We start from the raw sequence: 20,096 nt of genomic DNA on the forward strand, positions 1-20,096 counted from the left end.
TCTTCTCCTCCCTCCCTCTCCGCCGGAGAGTCTCCGGCGATGCATCTCCTAGTGGCGATTTTGTGGTGCCGGCCAGCGACTGCCAGCTCCTAGGCAAGCAGGGACAAGGAGCTGCTAAATCGATTTGGGGACATTATTACGATCTGAAGCTTAGTATCTTTTGCAGCAGTACGATTTTGTGTAAATGACTTATTTTGACAGATCTTTTGACATCTATATGGACGTATGGCTTGTATTTTGACATGTATATGAGTGAATAACTAGTATTTTGTTTGGCATTTTTTTATTATGTGTTAAAAATACAAATACCAGTGACAATTATGCATATATGTGGCATTATTTTTATCGAATAGTGAGATGAATCAAATGCCTTCCATTACGTTATTTCCAACCAAACACTGAAGTGGAGCGGTTCCATTACACCTATTTGCCCAACCAAACATAGGAACGAAACTAACCCATTCTAGTGGAACGGAATGTCATGGAATCATGACATTCCATTCCACTTCGTTCCCCAACCAAACACACCCTTAGGGGAAAGAAAGATTGATGTGAAGATCATTTCTTACCGAAAATATATATTAGAGCACATGCACCCAAGCCCTCTTTATCTAGCCATCCATTTCCTGCTTTAAGATTCGTGCAAATACATTTTTCTTTTTTGTTTCTCCCATATAGAATATATATTGAAGTTCAAACCTATGCAGCGTGGCAAAGCTTTCTGAGTAGAATCTAGGATAAATCGTTCAGATTTTTTTGTCAAACATAAATATACAAAATACGTTTTGTTTGATTAAAAAAAATCATATTTTTAGTATTTATGCCCGACAAAAAATTCTGAAAGATTTATCCTAGATTCTAGTTAGAAAGCTTTGCCATCCTGCATAGGTTTGAACTTCAAGATATGTTCTATGTGGGAGAAGCAAAAAAAAGAAAATTACATGTAGAAACTTAGTTGTGTCGCACGGATCTTAAAGCGATATTGAAGAGCTAGGATAGCAGGGCCTGGGTGCAAGTGCTCTAAAATTTCACGTACCATTTCTTGCCTGTGCTTCAACGTGATATTGTACTGTTGATGATAATTGTTATTAATTGGTAATTTGCAATTTCATGCTAATCACTGTTTCGCCTGTTTGAATTGTTCCTTATCTGGTGCCTTCTACTTCTGATGAAAAGTTGACTTCAATCTGTGCGGTCACACTGTTCTGAGGTTGTATCTCATGCAATGCACACGTCTATTTTCTACCTAAAGTGTGAAAGGTTCATTTTCATATAGTAGGGTGATCAACTCGGAAATTCTATGAAAAAAAACTTGGTTATGTGTTAATTAGCTACAATATGGTCATGTATAGCAGAACCAACATTTTATTAATCCTTATTGTTAAACATCCCTCCTGTCCTTAGGCGCATTCAGGGTGTTTAGTTTACACTCACAGCCACAGCTCATGGCTGCTCTCCCACAGGTACTTTCCTTTCTGTTAAGCCACAGCCGAACCAAACGCATCTTCAATCGGCCGGGCTCGTTCGGGAGGTTCGATGACGATGGTCCGGGCAATTCCGGCAACAGCGGTTCTCGATTCGTTCAAGCGCGTCAAGTGCTCTGCTGGTGGCTGGCCGGACCAGTTCGACCTCGCAGCGGTCCTGTCAGCGTGCGCGAGGCTGGGCGTCCTTGCCAGCGGCACGCAGGTGCACTGCAACGCGGTGAAGACCGGGTTCTCCTCGGGTGCCTTCTGTGCGGCGGCGCTGGTGAACTTGTACGCCAGGTGCGGCAGCGTGGGGGACGCCCGCAAGGTGTTCGGCGGAATTGCATGCCCAGACACCGTGTGCTGGGCGAGCATGATCTCTGGGTACCACCGAGCTGGAAGATATCAGAAAGCACTGTCTCTGTTCTCGAGGATGGTGAAGATGGGATCATCTCCGGACCAAGTGACCTGTGTCACCGTCATTTCCACTCTTGCAAGCTTGGGTAGGTTGGATGATGCGAGGACCTTCCTGAAGAGGATGCCAGCGCCGAGCACGGTTTCTTGGAACGCTGTCATCTCCAGTTATGCGCAACAGAATGGGATGGAGCATGAGGTCTTTGGATTGTATAAGGATATGAAGAGGCAGGGATTATGGCCCAGTAGGTCCACTTTTGCGAGCATGCTAAGCGCAGCAGCCAATGTGATGGCTTTTGTTGAAGGCCGGCAGTTTCATGCTTCGGCAGTAAGGCATGGCTTGGATGCAAATGTTTTTGTTGGTAGCTCCCTGATCAACCTTTATGCAAAATGTGGCTGCATTGGTGAGGCAAGGTATGTGTTTGATTTCTCCCATGAGAAGAACATTTTCATGTGGAATGCGATGCTCAATGGGCTTGTTCGAAATGAGCAACAAGAAGAGGCCATCCAGATGTTCTGGTATATGATGAGGCTTGGTCTTGAGGCTGATGAGTTCACCTTCGTCAGTGTTCTTGGTGCATGTGCGTACTTGGATTCACATTGCCTGGGAAGACAGGTGCAGTGTGGGACAATCAAGAATTGCATGCATGCAAGCTTGCTTGTTGCTAATGCAACATTAGATATGTATTCCAAGTTTGGAGCTATAGATGATGCGAAAACACTATTCAGTCTGATTCCTTACAAAGATAGTGTGTCCTGGAATTCCCTTATTGTTGGACTTGCACACAATGGAGAAGAAGAAGAAGCAATCAGTATTCTCAGATTGATGAATGCAGATGGTATAACACCAGATGAGGTGTCTTTTGCTACTGTAGTTAATGCATGCTCCAATATTCGAGCTACTGAGACTGGAAAGCAAATCCACTGCCTAGCAATGAAGTATAGTATCTGCTCAAATGATGCTGTTGGTAGCTCTCTGATTGATTTATATTCAAAGCATGGAGATGTGGAATCTTGTAGGAAGGTTTTGGCACAGGTAGATGCAACTAGTATAGTCCCAGTAAATGCTCTGATTGCAGGTCTTGTGCAGAACAATAGAGATGATGAAGCTATGCAGTTGTTTCAGCAGCTTCTTAGAGATGGTTTTAAGCCCTCCAGCTTTACATTTTCAAGCATTCTGTCAGGTTGTACTGGACTTCTCAGTTCGGTTGTTGGCAAACAAGCCCACGGTTACACACTGAAGTCTGGTCTTCTGCATAATGATTCTTCGCTTGGTGTTTCACTGATCCGGATATATTTGAAGTCGAAAATGCCTGAGGACGCCGACAAACTCTTGACAGAGATGCCAGATCACAAAAACCTGCATGAGTGGACAGCTAGCATTTCAGGGTATGCTCAAAATGGTTACAGTTCTTAATCATTGCTATCATTTTGGAGAATGCGCAGTTATGATGTTCACTCGGATGAGGCGACGTTCGCTAGTATTCTCAAAGCTTGTTCTGAGATGACAGCTCTCAACGATGGGAAAGAGATACATGGACTCATCATTAAATCTGGATTTAATTCTTATGAAACTTCAACTAGTGCCCTCATAGACATGTACTCCAAGTGTGGGGATATCACTTCATCCTTTGAAGCCTTCAAACAGTTGGAAAACAAGCAAGGCATCATGTTATGGAACTCCATGATTGTTGGATTTGCAAAGAATGGTTATGCTGATGAGGTACTTCTGCTTTTTCAGAAAATGCAGGAGTCACAGATAAAGCCTGATGAAGTTACATTCCTTGGTGTCCTAATCGCTTGTGCTCATGCTGGATTAATTTCTGTGGGTCGGCATTACTTCAATTATATGAACAAAGTCTGTGGATTAGTGCCCAGAGTAGATCATTATGCGTGCTTTATTGATCTCCTTGGGCGAGGTGGTCTTCTTGAAGAGGCTGAAGAAGTTATTAACCAGTTGCCCTTCAGACCTGATGGTGTGATCTGGGCGACATACCTTTTAGCATGCAGAATGCACAAGGATGAAGAAAGGGGGAAAGTTGCAGCAAAAAAACTTGCTGAGTTGGAACCAGAAAACTCGTCTACATATGTGTTGCTTTCAAGCTTACATGCTGCAGCTGGTAAGTTTGGTGAAGCTAAGATAGCCAGAGAAGCAATGCGAGAAAATGGAATAACAAAAATTCCGGGATGTAGTTGGGTCACAGTAGGGAACAAGACAAGCTTATTTCTTGTACAAGACAAGAAACACCCCGATTATCTTAGCATCTATGAGAATCTTGATGATCTTACTGGAATGATGAAGAAAGATGATGACGTTGAGGATTATGATATGCTTACTTCAGCTGAAATGTTTGGATGAGTAAAAACCCTTCTGAACTCAAATGCTCTGCTTAAGTTCCCTAAAAAAATGCTCTGCTTAAAAACTGAGGCACTGATATCATCTTCTGGCTAGTCCAGGACTTTAGGTAGATGTTTGGTCACACTGAGGTAAGGAATTTGGTATGCTCTGCATATTATTTGTCCAAACATATGTGGTCATATTAATTAATGAATTTCATTCTGACCACTCTATTTGCTGCAATTGTAGCATCACTGCATCAGAACAGCTCGATGGAATATTTGTTTTATTCTGTTCAAGGGCACTTAATTACCTGTGATGAAACCAGTTTGTACAGGTTCGTTTCTAGTTTATTTTCTCTCAGTGAACTAATTTTAACTGCGGTTGTAAGTTTCTGAGCACTAAAAGTAAGTATGAATTTGCTAGTTGATAGCAAGATGGCTTGAGAAGTTACCACGAGGTCTCAGCCTCGATGTGGAATGCAGAGGTAGAGACGGTGAACTCAGTGGACGGTCAGCATGGTGGGACCACGATCTCTCGCTTCTCACTCTTCTCTACGACAAGCACTTAGGCGGTGGCTGCCAACCTGCTGCCCCAGATCTGGCACCCGCCGCGCCAGCGACAACACGCAGTCGCGGTTCTACTGTAAGCTAAATTTCCTGATTTCCCAGTATCTACCTCTTATTTCTGCTACTGGAATCTTGATTTTTTTGGTTGATAGTTGGCATACTGGGAGGCTCTTTTGCTGGATTAGTATATGACTTTAGCATCAATGATGTCCACGTTAGATGCAGTTAGAGAAGGGTTTTCTTTTTAGAAAAGGAGGAAGACCTCCAACCTCTGCATCTGGATGATGCATGCATGCAGTTAGAGAAGGTAAAGAAAAGACGTTTGTTAATTGCCTCGTCACTACTATGACATCCTCTCGGCGCAGTACAAGAGAAACCCGCCTGTCAACTGGATTCTGTCTAAGAAACTCAATTATCTTAAGCAAATAAATGCTGGTATCGTTAGCAACGGCGAATCAACTACAAAGTGATCAGCAAAGATGGTAGTAGTACCTCCAGAAGGCAATGTATTTGAAATTGGTGTGTTGTTGGCTTGATTTTGGCGGGGGCTTGTGAGGTTCAGAGTTAACTGAACTTGAACATCACAGAAATGAAATTCAGACAGGAAAGTAGCTAGCTTGAGTCAGTGATTTGTAGGATTCTAGCTTCTTTCAGATACGCATATAAGGAGCCAGCCGGAACACGGAATCTAGGGTTTAACCGAGATAAGATGGGCTTCCTATATAAAGCAGAAAAGTAGACAACAAAAGCTGGGGTTGTTGTCGGAATTCAAACAGCGACCCACAGAGGAGCTGGGACCGTTCGATCTAGAATCAACGTCGACTGCTTCCTCTGCTTGGGGCGAAGCGGTACGATGTGCTGTAGATGGTTGGATGAAATATTGGCGGTAGAGTTAGAACTTCTGGACAAAGCGGTATGCTGATAACTGAAGAAATAGACACCTGCAGGTTTCAGGAAGGAGCATGCACGCAAGATCTGCTAGACCAATCATGAAAGGTCAATCGCACAATCCAATGGAGGTCGTTGCAAATTATGTATATGAGCTGGAAGGACGTTACAGAGGTGACAAAGAAGAAAAGCCGCAGGGAGTATTCGTGCCGAAGAACTATCTGACGTAGATCCCTGTGCTGCATTGTTTTCCGATTCCTGCAAAGATTCAAAGGTTGTTAGTTTCAGTCAGAAGATGCTTAAGTTTTTCTGCGGTAAGGTAACACTACATCCTCCAATTCTTTCTTTATTAGTAGAATTCATCATGTTCCTCTTTTATTTCATTTTCTTACCTTTTGTTGGGTGATGATACCAATCCCATTCCTCCATTCCTTGTTAAAACTGAAATTTATCCATCTTTAGTTTTTGCATTTTGTTTCTTTTGGGTGATACCAATCTCAGCAGTGTCTCTTTTCATCTGGTTGATATTGCGTATTTCTTCTAATTAATCATCAGGATTTTGTCTTGCAAGTGGGTGTTTATATTTTACCAACCTGGGTTAGTATCCCGCTCCATCTCTCTGCCCTGTTGTCTTGATTCATTCTCCCCTCTTCCGCTTTCTCCTTTCCTTTTGATTTCCTGATCTGCAACCTTTCTTCGTGCTTGTCCTCCATCAATCCTCTTCCTCCTGTTTCTTTCGTTTGCTGTGGAGGCGCGTTGTTTTTTTCTTCTTTTCGAAAAGGAGGCGCGTTGGTTAGGATGGGAATGAGGGGGGTGCGGTTGGTGGTTGTGTGATGACAGCTGGTGAGTGGCTATTGGTTATAGGGCTTTGTATTACAAGGCTATTCGATCCAAAGCCCAACACTGATTGATTCCAGGTTGGGGCAGCGTTGGTGTTCTCTGTTTTTAGGTCGACATCCGTTGCCTACGTGAAATCGGCTGAACGGAAAGAATTTTTGAGTCAACCAGTATAATTTCACTTTATTTCAGTTGTTGGAATTTTTAGATTCTCGGAACAAGGGAGTGTACACACCGCCAACTTATATAAGGAAAAAATAAGTTCCAAACAAGGAGTAGTAGGAAACATGGGCATACACTCGCGAATAACCAAACTAAAAAAAAAATGTGATGCAAACAGTGAAAAAACACGACAAAACAATGCCCACACTTAGACAAGCGCACCATTTGCTTGTCACACACTATCGTCCCCGATAGGCATCACCATAGATGTTCGTACCGGCGCGGCGGCACCGGTGTCTCCTTCTTCCGGCAGCTCGGTTCTCTGCACCCTCTCCGCAAGGGTCTCCATCCCCATGTGCGACAGGAGCAGCCAGACATAGGAGAGATACTCACCGCCCTTTCCTAGGTTCTTGGCGTGCAAGTACCCTCTGCATCTGCCGGCGGAGAAGCAGAGCATCTCCACCCACACCCCCTGCATCACCCTCCACATCTTCTTGTCACGCAGACCCACGAGGGACTTGGATAGTTCCCAAGCTTCAAGAATGATACCTGGACATTGTGTGCCTTTCTCCAGCTGCTGGATTATCTTCTTCATCATCTCTCTGTCTTCCAGCGGGGTCTTGTCGTCGCCGTCATCGAGCATGTGCTTGACTCCATGGCAGGTTGTGCGGAACAGACTGCGCCTCGTGCCGGTCATGAGCATCTCCGGGTTCACGAACATAAGGTACACCATGTAGTTGGAGATCTCCCTGCTGCAGCGGCGCTGAGGAGACGTGTCCTCCCCCTGGCCAGCAACGTCCCTTTGATAGAAGCACAGGTCCGTGGCGAGGTGCCACAGAAGGACGCTCTCGTCGAACGGCCTCCTCAGGCTCCACTCCAGGTCCGTGCATTTCTCACGGAGGAGAGTGCCCTGGCCCCGCTTGTCGTTGAAGGCCCTGTAAGTGGCGGTGTCCTTGATGCATCGTCTCCACCCTTGTTTGACATGGGCGTGGACGAGCTTGGTGATGGCGCGGGACGATGACGACTTGCACGACTCCATGCACCATAGCTTGTCGAGGTAGTCCTTGCAAACCAGCATGGTGGCAAGCTTCCTCAGCCTAGGATGCCTCCTGTTGCGGGCCAAATACCCAACAAGGCTGTACTGGGCGACCTGTTCAGGCCACGGTTGCAACCCCAAACGACGCACACACCAATGGAGAAACAGTATCACTAGTCCATTGGTCATGAGGAGCTGCAGCGCGGCAGTGCAGCACAACATGGTGTAGGTAACCCTGACATCGGTGCCGTTCTGGGCTTCTCTGTCGCTCTTGTGGAAGACCCCGATGGCAGCGAATGATAGGTACACGGTCACCGACCGTAGGTACCCGCCGAGATAATCGAGACTGAAGTGGACGTGATTACGGAGGTAATTCCTCGCCATCTTTCGCACATTGTACACTTGTTTCTTGGTGTAGAGCCGGTCGAACGTTTTGGAGAGACCTGACTGAACCAGCCCATGCGCTTCGTCTTGCTTGTTCTCCACCATGTACTTGAGGTTCTCCAGCCGGACAGTGTACGGGTATGCCAGGTCTTCGAATAGATGGTAGGGCTCCTTCATCGCTTTGTTGTCGCCAGATGTACTTGTTTTCTTCCTCTGTTTTGCGTGTAAAACACACTTGGTTGCTTGGTCTATGTATTCGTCGAGCGAAATGGTGCCACCATGATCTTCGTCTGTGCTGGAGCTGCCGATGATGCTGTTGATGCTGGCGTTCTTGAGAGCCCATGGCTTATCCAAACACCTGATTATGCCACAGATGAAGAAGATAATTGCAGTTTGCAGCAGCTTCTTGTCCCCTGGCCATGACTTGCAAAAGACGTAGATGGCTACGGCGACCTGAGGAAGTGATAGATGGATGAGTTGGCCGAGCATATATAGATCTAACAACTTCATCTTTTGTTTGCGAAATATAGACCTAATGATTTGGGTCAAGAAGAAAAATAAAACACTAGATAGAGTGCAATTAATGTACAGCAGATCACATCACATATTTACTGCATCAACTGGTAAAGAAGTATAGTTGACGTTCAAGATTAGCAAGTCTCAACAAATTTGGTGAAAAGGATCAGGTGTAAACTGTAAATACAACGAAAGTGCACACCATTTTGGAAGCAGAAATTAAAGGTTTATAAACAGAATTAACTCAAAAGGTAGCAGATCATTGATTGGGAAGAACCTGGGACACTGCGGTGAGGACGTGCCGCCTCCACAGCTCGTTGTCCTCTATGTTGTAGGCAGTGATGCCGTCCTGACCACCGAGGTGCACCAGCAGCACCGGCGCCCATAGCGCCTCCAGGCTGGAGCTGCCGCGGCGTGTGGACGTCCACTCCTGCTTCCTGTGGCTGTTGAAGAGGGTGGCGAGGGCGTAAATGGCCAACGCATCGCTGCCCAGGTAGGCGAGCCAGATGAAGAACCTGAACCAGGAGGGGATGCAACGCTTGCGCATGCCGGCTGCGACGAAGAGGAAGTACTGGAGGAAGAGGCTGCACAGGACGAGCACACGGAGCTGCCACTCGTCCCACCATTGTACCACCTCGGAGAAACCCATATCCTCCAGCTCTCTCCTACTGCTGACTTTTTTCATTCAGCCTTATACAGTTATCCGTATATATACTAGAGTTGTCCGCGTGCATCGTTCCTTTTCTACAGCTAGCACCTGCTCAAAAAATGTCTACACGTCTGCCAGCTGCATCTTGTGCTGTTTAATTGTACGACTATGATTTGCTATGAACCAGCCCATGCGCTTAAAAAATGTCTACACGTCTTCCTTTTCTTCTTTTGCTATTCCCATTGGTGCATGCATCAGCTAGTACACAGTAACAGTTTACTCGACTAGACAATAGGCCAACGACAATTTCCATACTCGGGTAGCGCATGGGAGTAATTAGCAAGGGCATGTGCATCTCATCAATAGCCCCTACCGACTAATATTCTTAAGAAGCCAAACATGGACCACATCAAGTAGGGGGTCTGGGCATGTGATTAAGTTTGTAATTTTGGGTGGAGACTGCCTATGGATGACTGACTTTCACCAAGTCATAGACAAAGGATGCAGCTAGTCGGTCAGCGTCATTAACAAAATTTTGTCACATCATTTATTTCATAGTCCAGGAAGAATATAGAGAGCTAGCGATACCTCAACTATAGCAGGAAGACTTGAATATTTTTATTAGGTTAAGAATTTACGGTACCCTGATTAGACATGAGAAATGGGTTTATTTGCTTTTTAACAAACTAGCTTTTGGTAAAATAACCACCGGAATAATCATGGAGAGTGTGTCCACAGGACCATATACACCGAGTTTTTCATTGTGATTTGTTTGGTTTAACTGGAAAACAAAATACCCTAGTGTTGCATTCGTATCAACGAAACTTGAATGTTTTCATTTTTATCAACTAAAGAGAGTTTACAGTGATAAGATTTCTGTGAGGAGAGAAAATCACGGCACAGACCACCAAGGCACCAAGATGTTCTTTATGACCATTTTATCTTAACCTATGAGATCATACATAGGGTTAGGTTCATGGATGATGTTAGTCACCGTGTCTGAGGTGTCTAGGTCAAGATGGTGAAAAACTTTAGCTTTCTAATTTCTCAGATTTTCCAGAGCATAATGGGAAGGATGAACGGACTGATCATTAGGTATCAACAACCTAAATACGTTCCATATGAATGTGTATTAGAATATTCAAATGTTACATATAACTAGTAGAATGCCCGTGCGTTTCTACGGGCTACAATGCATGTATTTGAGTTACTCGACAACAATTATCAGGTAAACCTTATCTCTCCACTCTTCCCCTCTCTATATATCTCCATCTCGCCCTTCCTCCACTCACCCTTCCTCCCACTCTTTCTTGCTCCTTATATCTGGCAGAGCGGATGGACATGCATGTATTTGAGTGAATCGACAACAATTCACATAAACCTTATCTCTGTCCATTGAGAATAGTAGCCACTAAAAAGTTAGGTAAGGAAAATTCAAGTACATACCGAGAAGTATCAATGAACCTAGCAGAAGACATGCAACCTTCAACCATGATAAAGGAACACCATTCACTGACACTGCATTTGATAGTATAAATCATTGGTAATAGTTAGGTCCTATCATAAGCAATATGCTTTCAACTGTGTTGTGCGGTTATGATGTCAATTGCCAATGGACAAACCTACACCCGTGAGAGCACCTTGCATGCTAGTTAGACTTCAGAAAAAGGTCGAATGGATGCATCGTCTAAGTCTGAGAACAATTTCTTTACTGTGGCATCTAAAATAAAATATGCGGTAAGAAAATTTGATCAGACGACATAAGAACTGCAAAAACATGACAATTCTCCTTATTGCACATATGGATGGTTTATACTCCCTCCGTACCTATATATAAGTTTTAGAGATTCCAATGTAGACTATATACGGATGTATATAGTTGCATTTTAGAGTGTAGACTCACTCATTTTGCTCCGTATGTACTACACATTGGAATCTCTAAAAAGACCTATATGTAGGAATGGATGGAGTATATCTAAGTGGTTTGTTATGTTTCTAACAGAATTTCAGATTCAATCAAACAAGTACCTGACATATGACTGCATTTGATCCAATTATCATATGAAGTGTTAAGTGACGACTTGCAAAAGTGTGAGCCGTTGAGGCAGCTGTTGCATATGAATATAACACTTGATAGAAGAGCACATAGTTATGTCGTGAATATTTTGTAAAGTAAAACTATTGTCTATATATTCAACGGACCGTTCGGAATCCGATGTTGACAACCAGACACGTACCACCCGCATGCCTGGTTGGACGTGTGGCCTCTAGCACCATAAACATGTGTGTATGCGTCGTTATCCTTGCTCCGATGGCTACCCGTCGCAGCTGCCCATAGGCCACACACATGACCGTGTTACTATACAATGTCACTGCTTTGCTCGTCATAATTTTTCCCCATGCCGTCTCTGACCTCCACCCTGCCTCCGCGTCCCTATTGCCACGACGGGACAACACCAGCTCACACCGCAGTCACCCATGGGCATCGTCCCTCTGAACAAGCTTTCTGCCCTGTCCATTGGGATATCCCCTCGTAACCTAATTTTTTTTGTAATTTGGATCTTCATATAACTGTAGAAATTCAATACATTCAAATAATAATCGGGTTGGGCACTGAGATGTAAATAATTAAAAGGCATTGAGATTCATTCATCATCTCCAGGAAGTAAAGTCAAAGTCTTGCGCTCTCGACCTGACCAAATTTATGAATCCAGGAGAGGGTCCACCATTGATGATTCGGACGGAATGCTCCACGATTTTACACTACTACGGAAAAGCCTAGCAGCAACGCGGGTTTTGGGTGTATCAGTAGTGCGGGTGCCCGCGCTACTGATACGGCGCCACAGCTAACTTGTAGCAGTAGCGCGTGTTGACACACGCTACTGCTATACATGGTTAGCTGTAGCGTGCGTTGCAAACAGCGCTACTGCTAATTAGCTGTAGCAGGTCTTATACCCCGCGCTACTGCTATTATTTTCAAAAACAAAAAAAATCTCGATCCCGTGCGTGCTGTCAATGGCAGCAATGGTAAGATCTAGCGATGAGTGGCGTCGCCGAAGGCATGAACGGACAGCGGAAGACCGGATCCAGCAGTGGCTGTTGGAGAGGGCCCGTTTCTATGGCAGAGCCAGGCCGCGGCGTGGGGCTCCTCTTCCCGACCATGCCAGATAACTCCGGGTCATCCATGGCGATGACCTGTACGGGCAAGGACATGGGAGGGTGAGTCAAACCAGAGGGCGAGAGAGAAAAGGAAAACCGAGCGAGACAGGAAGGTGATGTAGGGAGCAGCGGAGCTAGTCACCGGTGGCGAGGTGCTCCGGTGTGGTGGCGCGGGGCGGCGGCCTCCTAGACGTCGGTGGAAGACCGGCGAGCTCCTAGATGCCGGTGGCGCGAGGCGGCGGCCTCTTTCGGCGCCATGAAGGAGGATGGGTGCACGGGCAAGAGGTCCATGTGAGAGCGTATGGAAAGTGAGAGGAGAGAGTGGTGGAAGAGAGGAGGGATTTGGGGGAGGAGATGGGGATTCGGCCGAGGATATGGCGGCTTCACCTACCTCGTACTTAGTAGTAGCGAGGGGTATAAAACCGCGCTACTACTATCAACTTAGTAGTAGCGCGGGTTTATACCCCTCGCTACTACTATGGCATGTGTCGGTGGGCACGGTAGAGACCGCTTAGTAGTAGCGAGGGTTAAAAACCCGCGCTACTACTATCAACTTAGTAGTAGCGAGGGTTAAAAACCCGCGCTACTGCTAATTACCAGTAGCGCTTCATTTTGTGCCGCGTTGCTGCTAAGATTCTGTGTATAAGGATTTCCCTAGTAGTGTTAGTTGGGGGCTCAGTACTTCCTACTAGGATAGCACATAGATTGTCCATGGTGTATGCTACTTCCTTATGAGAGGGAAAAGGTGCACTCGTTAGGAGATGTATTAGCAATGGTGTCATCTCACATGGATTGCCCATGGTGTAAGTTGCACTATTGATCAAGCTATTCAAACGAAGAATACTAAAGCAGCGATACGACAAAAAAAATATACCTTTAGAACATATGATACTGAATTGTAGGCCATCTTTAAGGTGGTAAAATACCAAGTTATTACAAAGAAAAACTAAATTTGAATAGTGAGGCAGCAGAGAGGCCCAAGGTCATGGTTTCGATCCTACAAATGTTTGCCTCTTCTTATGCATCATCAGTTCTAAAAGCGAAAGGGGATGTTATGGCCAATGTTGGCCTCTATAATTTTTTGCCTATGCAAACAACAGATTCTCTACCACTGCGATTTCCAAGAAAGATGTCATTATAATATATGTAAGCTCAAAATTGTTCCATTAACCAACTTACAATGTCATGGCTTCCTTGCAATCAACATCAGTATCCAGCAGCATGTTTCCCTCTTCGAAACAATGATCACCTACCTAGTTACCATGTTTCCCTCCACTAGTAGAAAACCGGGCATTGGTTCGGGCCAGATCAGACCATTAGTCTTGGTCTTGTTACGAACCTGGACTAATGGGCGCTTTAGTCCCAATTCGTGAGGCCAGGACGCCGGCCGGGCCTCGGCAGGCACTAGTCCCAGTTCGTCTGACCCCTTTAGTCCTGGTTCCAGACAGGAACCGGGACTAAAGGGCCTCGCTCCTGGCGCGGCCCCTTTAGTCCCGTTTGGTGGCTGGAACCGGGACTAAATGGTAGGCCATCAGACCCGGTTTTATACACAAACCGGGACTAATGGTTTCCCTGTATATACCCACCCACTCCATTTCCTCTATTTTTTGGCAATGGAAGAGGGTGGAGGTATGCTACTCAGTTTTTTGCCTACATATGAACATGAGGTAAGCAACTCAGAGAACAAAAGACCAACCCCCTCCGAAAAAGATGCAAGACTCCAAAACTCTACATTTTTGCAGAAGGAAGACCCAACGACTTGAACTTTGCCCCGAGAAGACTGCAAATTTGGTTGAAAAAAGGCAAAAACGGTCACGTCCGGCACCTATACTAGTCTTCAGTCTTCACTCTTCCCCTAGCACGGAGCATGGGGCCTCCACTTGGTGTGGGCCTAGTCATTGGTGGACAGACTCGTGTGCCAACGTAGAGCTTTGGGCCTTCCACGGATGGGTGGGAGCCCCCCGGACCCGCAGGTCGATGCCCCGGGAGACTCCAGGCGTTTAATGCCCACTCATTATTATGTGAGAGTGTCACGGGTAGAACTTTTGGAGAGGCTGGATGCCTCCAGCGCTTTGGGCAGGGACCCCGTCCCCTGCCTCTAGACAAACGCTACCATGTCCAGAGGGATGGCAATCCTGAGCGGGTCCCCCATATAGCGGACACCCTTGGAGGCCCTTCCTGAGGGGAGACCCGCCTTAGGAGAAGATCCCCGACCTTGAGGGCCCGCGGGCGTGTGCGGCGGCGCTGCATTTCTTGCCGGTGCCTCGCAGCTGGCCTCGAGCGCGAGTCTGCTTCCACGTGCGACACCCTTACGCATCTTTCCAGGTGTCAGGGCTCGCAGGAAACACGCCTGGCCTCACGCGACAGGGCTACCTTAATATCGTAGGCGACGAGCGACGGCGGCTTGGCCGCTGCCGTGCGGACGGGAGGCACGGACCGCGACCGAGCCCCTGAGCCTCATCTTCGCCTAGAAGTCCTCGGCCCTGAATTCCTTCGGGGCCTTCTTGCTGGCGTGTTCGGTCCTGTCGCCGTTTATGGCACGACGCCCTGGCGTCGTACACTTGAGTTCCAAGATTAGAATAGTATGTTCTGAGGAGGGGGAGTTAGGCATCAAGTGGAATGGCTCGGTGTGGGTCGAGCCAACTCGACGGCGCCGCGTGGTGGCGCGAAAGGCGGTAGAGGAGCATCCCGCTGCTTGCGGGCCACATGGCCGGCGGCGGCGTCAACCACAGGAGGAGAGGGGCGGCGAGGAACATCATGGCACACGATCACCGTCCAAGCATCGATGGTGGCCTGGCGCTCGGCTCACACCCGAGGAGCTTCAGCCATGGGAGCGTCGAGGCAAGGATGGAGTGGAGCAGAAGGAAGGATTCGACATGCCCCTACTTGGTGTACCAAATGTCGAAATCAGCGCTCCGGGGACTCAAAGAGGTTCGAACTCTGGGCGTGTGCGAAGAACTACCCAGTCTCCATCCCTTACTCGCCGCCCTACTGCCTAATCTCACCGGATGCGCGCCGAACGCGGACACAGAAGAACACAGAGATTTACCCAGGTTCGGGCCACCTTACGGTGTAAGACCCTACTCCTGTTTTGTAGCTGGATTGGCCTCTGGGGGAGGCGGGGATGAACTAGTACAGTGTCGAGAGCCCCGCGAGGGGCTCTCGTGGTATGAAGGAGTGGTCTCTCGGGGGTGAACTTAATCCGAGCGATTTGATCCCCCTTTGTTATGCTGGCTGCCCTATATTTATATTCGGCCCGGTTCTCTTCCCCAAAGGTCAGACGGAAAGGTAACACAATGGCCTGATTTTAAAGGGGAAAAGTAGTACATCTTATCCTTACTAAAGGTGGTCTTCGACTGCAAAGCGCCGCGCATAACGCTGCGACGACATCCTCCTCTGCCGAGCTGGCGGTCTTGGTCTTCACTAGTAGAAAAGGGGGCATTGGTCCAGGTCGGGTCAGCCCATTAGTCCCGGTTCAATCCAGAACTGGGACCAATGGGGGCATTGGACCCGGTTCGTGAGCCCCGGTGGCCGGCCGGGCCACATGGGCCATTGGTCCCGGTTCGTCTGGACCTTTTGGTCCTGGTTGGTGGGACGAACCGGGACAATTGTGCCTTGGTCCTGGCCCACCACCATTGGTCCCGGTTGGTGGCCTGAACCGGGACCAAAGGCTTCCCTTTAGTCCCGGTTCAAGCCACGAACCGGGACCAATTAATTGCCTATATATACCCCTCGCCCGCGAGCAGAGCACTCTCACTGCTCTGTTTTTCGTGGCCGGCGAGGAGAGAGCTTTGTGGTGCTCTATCTCACCTCCTATGCACACGAGGTGTTCGATGGAATGCCCGAGCCACACTACTTAAGCTTTCTCCTCTCCAAGCTCGACCTCCAAGCTCCATTTTCCTCAATATTTGTCTAGGTTTAGCGGTCCGTCACGTCCCGTCCCCGTCTTCACCGCCGTCGATCGACCGCGCCGATCTCGTCGCCGGCACCACCATGGTGAGCCTCTTGTTCTTATCTTCTTTCTGAAAGGAAAAAAAAATTCTTACTTGTATGTTTATATAGATACTTGTATAATTTTCTTACTTTTATTATTGCATCTTATATAGTGTGATGGTTTTGGTATCCGCCCCCGTCGGCCCTCGTCCTGTCTATGATTCGGATGTGGTATATATTATCTTTTCATAACTATTGGTTCATCTATTGTTTATGACAATTATGCCGACCAACGTGACATAGATTTTATTTATCTAGGAGGTTGTTGAACCGGAAATTCCAACCGACCCTATTGTCGAGAGGTTAAATTTAGTTGAAGAAGAAAAGAATTTCTTGAAGGAAAAATTAGAAAAATTGAGGAGGAGAAGATGATATTGGAGTTGCATGTTGCGGATGTCGTGGATGATCACAAGATCAAGATGGATGCAATGGGCTTGAAGATTAGAAAGATTAGAAAATATGCCATTCATACCGAGGCTTGGTATCATTATGCCATTGGATCAGTTGTTACATTGGTTGCGATTATGATCGCATTTGTTTTCGCATTGAAATGTTTTACATAGTTTGATTGTATGATTTAATTAATTTAGATGCTATGTAGAGCTCTATGTATGTACTTTGGTTTTAATGTGATGATGAACTTCTATTAATTTGGTCACTTAATTATCTATTCATGATGTTCTGTAATGATTTTTGACACACTTAATTATATATAATGCCCGCAAATGAACCGGCAATGGATGTACGGTTCAAGACACACCTCCGAGTACATTAAGGGCGTGCATGAATTTCTCGAAGTGGCTGAGGCAAACAAGTAGAATGGTTTTATGTGTTGTCCATGCCCTATATGTGGGAATACAAAGTCTTACTCTGACCGGAAAATCCTTCACACCCACCTGCTTTACAAGGGTTTCATGCCACACTATAATATTTGGACGAGGCACGGAGAAATAGGGGTTATGATGGAAGACAGCGAAGAAGAAAAGTACGATGACAACTATGTGCCCCCTGAATACGGTGATGCTACTGAAGATCAAGAGGAACCAGACGATGTGCACGATGATGCTGCAACAGGCGAAGCTGCTGAAGATCAAGAGGAACCAGACGATGTGCCTGATGATGATGATCTCCGTCGGGTCATTGTCGATGCAAGGACGCAATGCGAAAGTCAAAAGGAGAAGTTGAAGTTTGATCGCATGTTAGAGGACCACAAAAAAGGGTTGTACCCCAATTGCGAAGATGGCAACACAAAGCTCGGCACCGTATTAGAATTGCTGCAGTGGAAGGCAGAAAATGCTGTGCCTGACAAAGGATTTGAGAAGCTACTGAAAATATTGAAGAAGAAGCTTCCAAAGGATAACGAATTGCCCGACAGTACATACACAGCAAAGAAGGTCGTATGCCCTCTAGGATTGGAGGTGCGGAAGATACATGCATGCCCTAATGACTGCATCCTCTACCACGGTGCATACAAGGATCTGAATGCATGCCCGGTATGCGGTGCATTATGGTATAAGATCAGACGAGATGACCCTGGTGATGTTGACGGCGAGCCCCCCAGGAAGAGGGTTCTTGCGAAGGTGATGTGGTATGGTCCTATAATACCACGGTTGAAACGTCTGTTCAGAAACCAAAACTGCGGTTACGATTTGGAAAGGATACGAGATAAATGGGAATACATTTTACACGATTGACCAAGATCAAAAGAGCACCAACCAAAACAGCGGTGTCCGCTTTGATGCAACAACCGAGAGGGGAAAGGACAAATATTATGGTTACATAGTAGACATATGGGAACTTGACTACGGACATGATTTTAATGTCCCTTTGTTTAAGTGCAAATGGGTCAATCTGTCAGGAGGCGGGGTACAGGTAGACCCACAGTACGGAATGACAACAGTGGATCTGAAAAATCTTGGGTACACTGACGAACCGTTCGTCCTAGCCAATGATGTGGCACAGGTTATCTATGTGAAGGACATGTCTATCAGACCGAGAAAAAGAAAAGATAAAGAAGCGAATACATCATACGATGAGCCAAAGCGCCGCATAGTTCTTTCAGGAAAAAGGGACATCGTGGGAGTGGAGGGCAAGACAGACATGTCTGAAGATTATGAAAAGTTTCATGAAATTCCTCCCTTCAAAGTCAAGGCTGACCCTAGCATCCTGATAAGCGATGAAGATTATCCATGGTTACGGCGCAATAAGAAAATGACACAAACGAAGAAAAAGTGAAGACTTTCTCCCGCAACTATTATGATGATACCATGCCAACTTTGTAACACACGAGTATGATACCATATGTCCGTTTTGTACATGCACATGCTATATGGGTGAATTTATGATACCATGCCAACTTTCAACTTTTTCATAGTTCATTTGAAATGCTTTAATGTCTTATGGTTCGGCCCTCGTAATAATTAAAAATAGCAACAATAAGTATTTTGTTGTAAGTACAAACAAAATAAAATAAATAAAGAAAGAAAGAAAACAAAAAAACAAAAAAGTGTTTTCAAATTTGAAAACTAATGGCACTAACAGAAAGTTTATAATTTTTCAAAAACTAAAAGCAAAAAGAATTAAAAAATAAAGCAAAAAACAAAAGAAAATAAATAATACAGAAAACAAAACAAAAAAAGAATTAAAATAGCAACAATAAGTATTTTGTTGTAAATACAAACAAAATAAAATAAATAAAGCAAGAAAGAAAACAAAAAAACAAAAAAAAGTGTTTTCAAATTTGAAAACTAATGGCACTAACAGAAAGTTTATAATTTTTCTAAAACTAAAAGCAAAAAGAATTAAAAAATAAAGCAAAAAACAAAAGAAAATAAATAATGCAGAAAACAAAACAAAAAAACTGGAAAATAATTAAAAATAGCAACAATAAGTATTTTGTTGTAAGTAGAAACAAAATAAAATAAATAAAGCAAGAAAGAAAACAAAAAAATGCCTCCTACCCACGGCCTTAATACGACTAGAAACCCTACCATGGGCCAGGATTCAGGCCCGCAGTAGGCCCAGAAGGCCCATCAGGCAAAGCAGTAGCAAATAAGCCCGCAAGCCTACGGTGGAGAGGAGCTCGAGAGGGGTGCGGCAGTGGGGCTTATAAACCACTGCACGCCCCTCTCAACTAGCGAGGTGGGACTAAACTTTGGCCCCGACGCTAACAGCACAGGGTCCTTTGGTACCGGTTCGTGGCACCAACCGGTACCAATGCCCACCCTTTACTCCCGGTTGGTGCCACCAACCGGGACCAACGGTCGCCGCTTCGCGCCCTTTGGGCTGCTGAAAAGAGGCCTTTGGTCTCGGTTGGTGGTACCAACCGGGACTAAAGGTGGCATTAGTCCCGGTTGGACTGATGAACCGGGACCAATGCTCTTGCTATATATAGAACACTTAGGAAAATTTGACGAACACATCGCCAGTTGCCCCCGACCCGCCCGACGACGCCGAGCTCATCGACGCCGCCAGGCTGCCCAGATCGATGCCGTCCGCTGCCCCGACGCCGGCCGCCACCCAGACGCCATCCGCGCGCCGCCCCGACGCCGTCCGCGCGCCCTCGTCGTCGCCCCTGCCCCGTCGCCGCCAGGCGCTGCCCCAGCGCCGCCCGCCGGCCGCCCCCGCCGACGCTGTCGTTGTCGCCCGCGCCCGTCATCGCCGTCACCGTCACCGTCGTCGCCGGCCA

The 20,096-nt window shown here is 46.4% G+C and overlaps 1 pseudogene; it reads left to right on the forward strand.

Moving 5' to 3' along the window:
- The first annotated feature begins 1,536 nt into the window (after window positions 1-1,536).
- On the forward strand, window positions 1,537-6,149 carry LOC119350072 (annotated as a pseudogene).
- The last annotated feature ends 13,947 nt before the right edge of the window (window positions 6,150-20,096 follow it).

This window comes from Triticum dicoccoides, chromosome 1B (assembly GCF_002162155.2).
Source record: "Triticum dicoccoides isolate Atlit2015 ecotype Zavitan chromosome 1B, WEW_v2.0, whole genome shotgun sequence".
Classification (NCBI taxonomy): Eukaryota; Viridiplantae; Streptophyta; class Magnoliopsida; order Poales; family Poaceae; genus Triticum; species Triticum dicoccoides.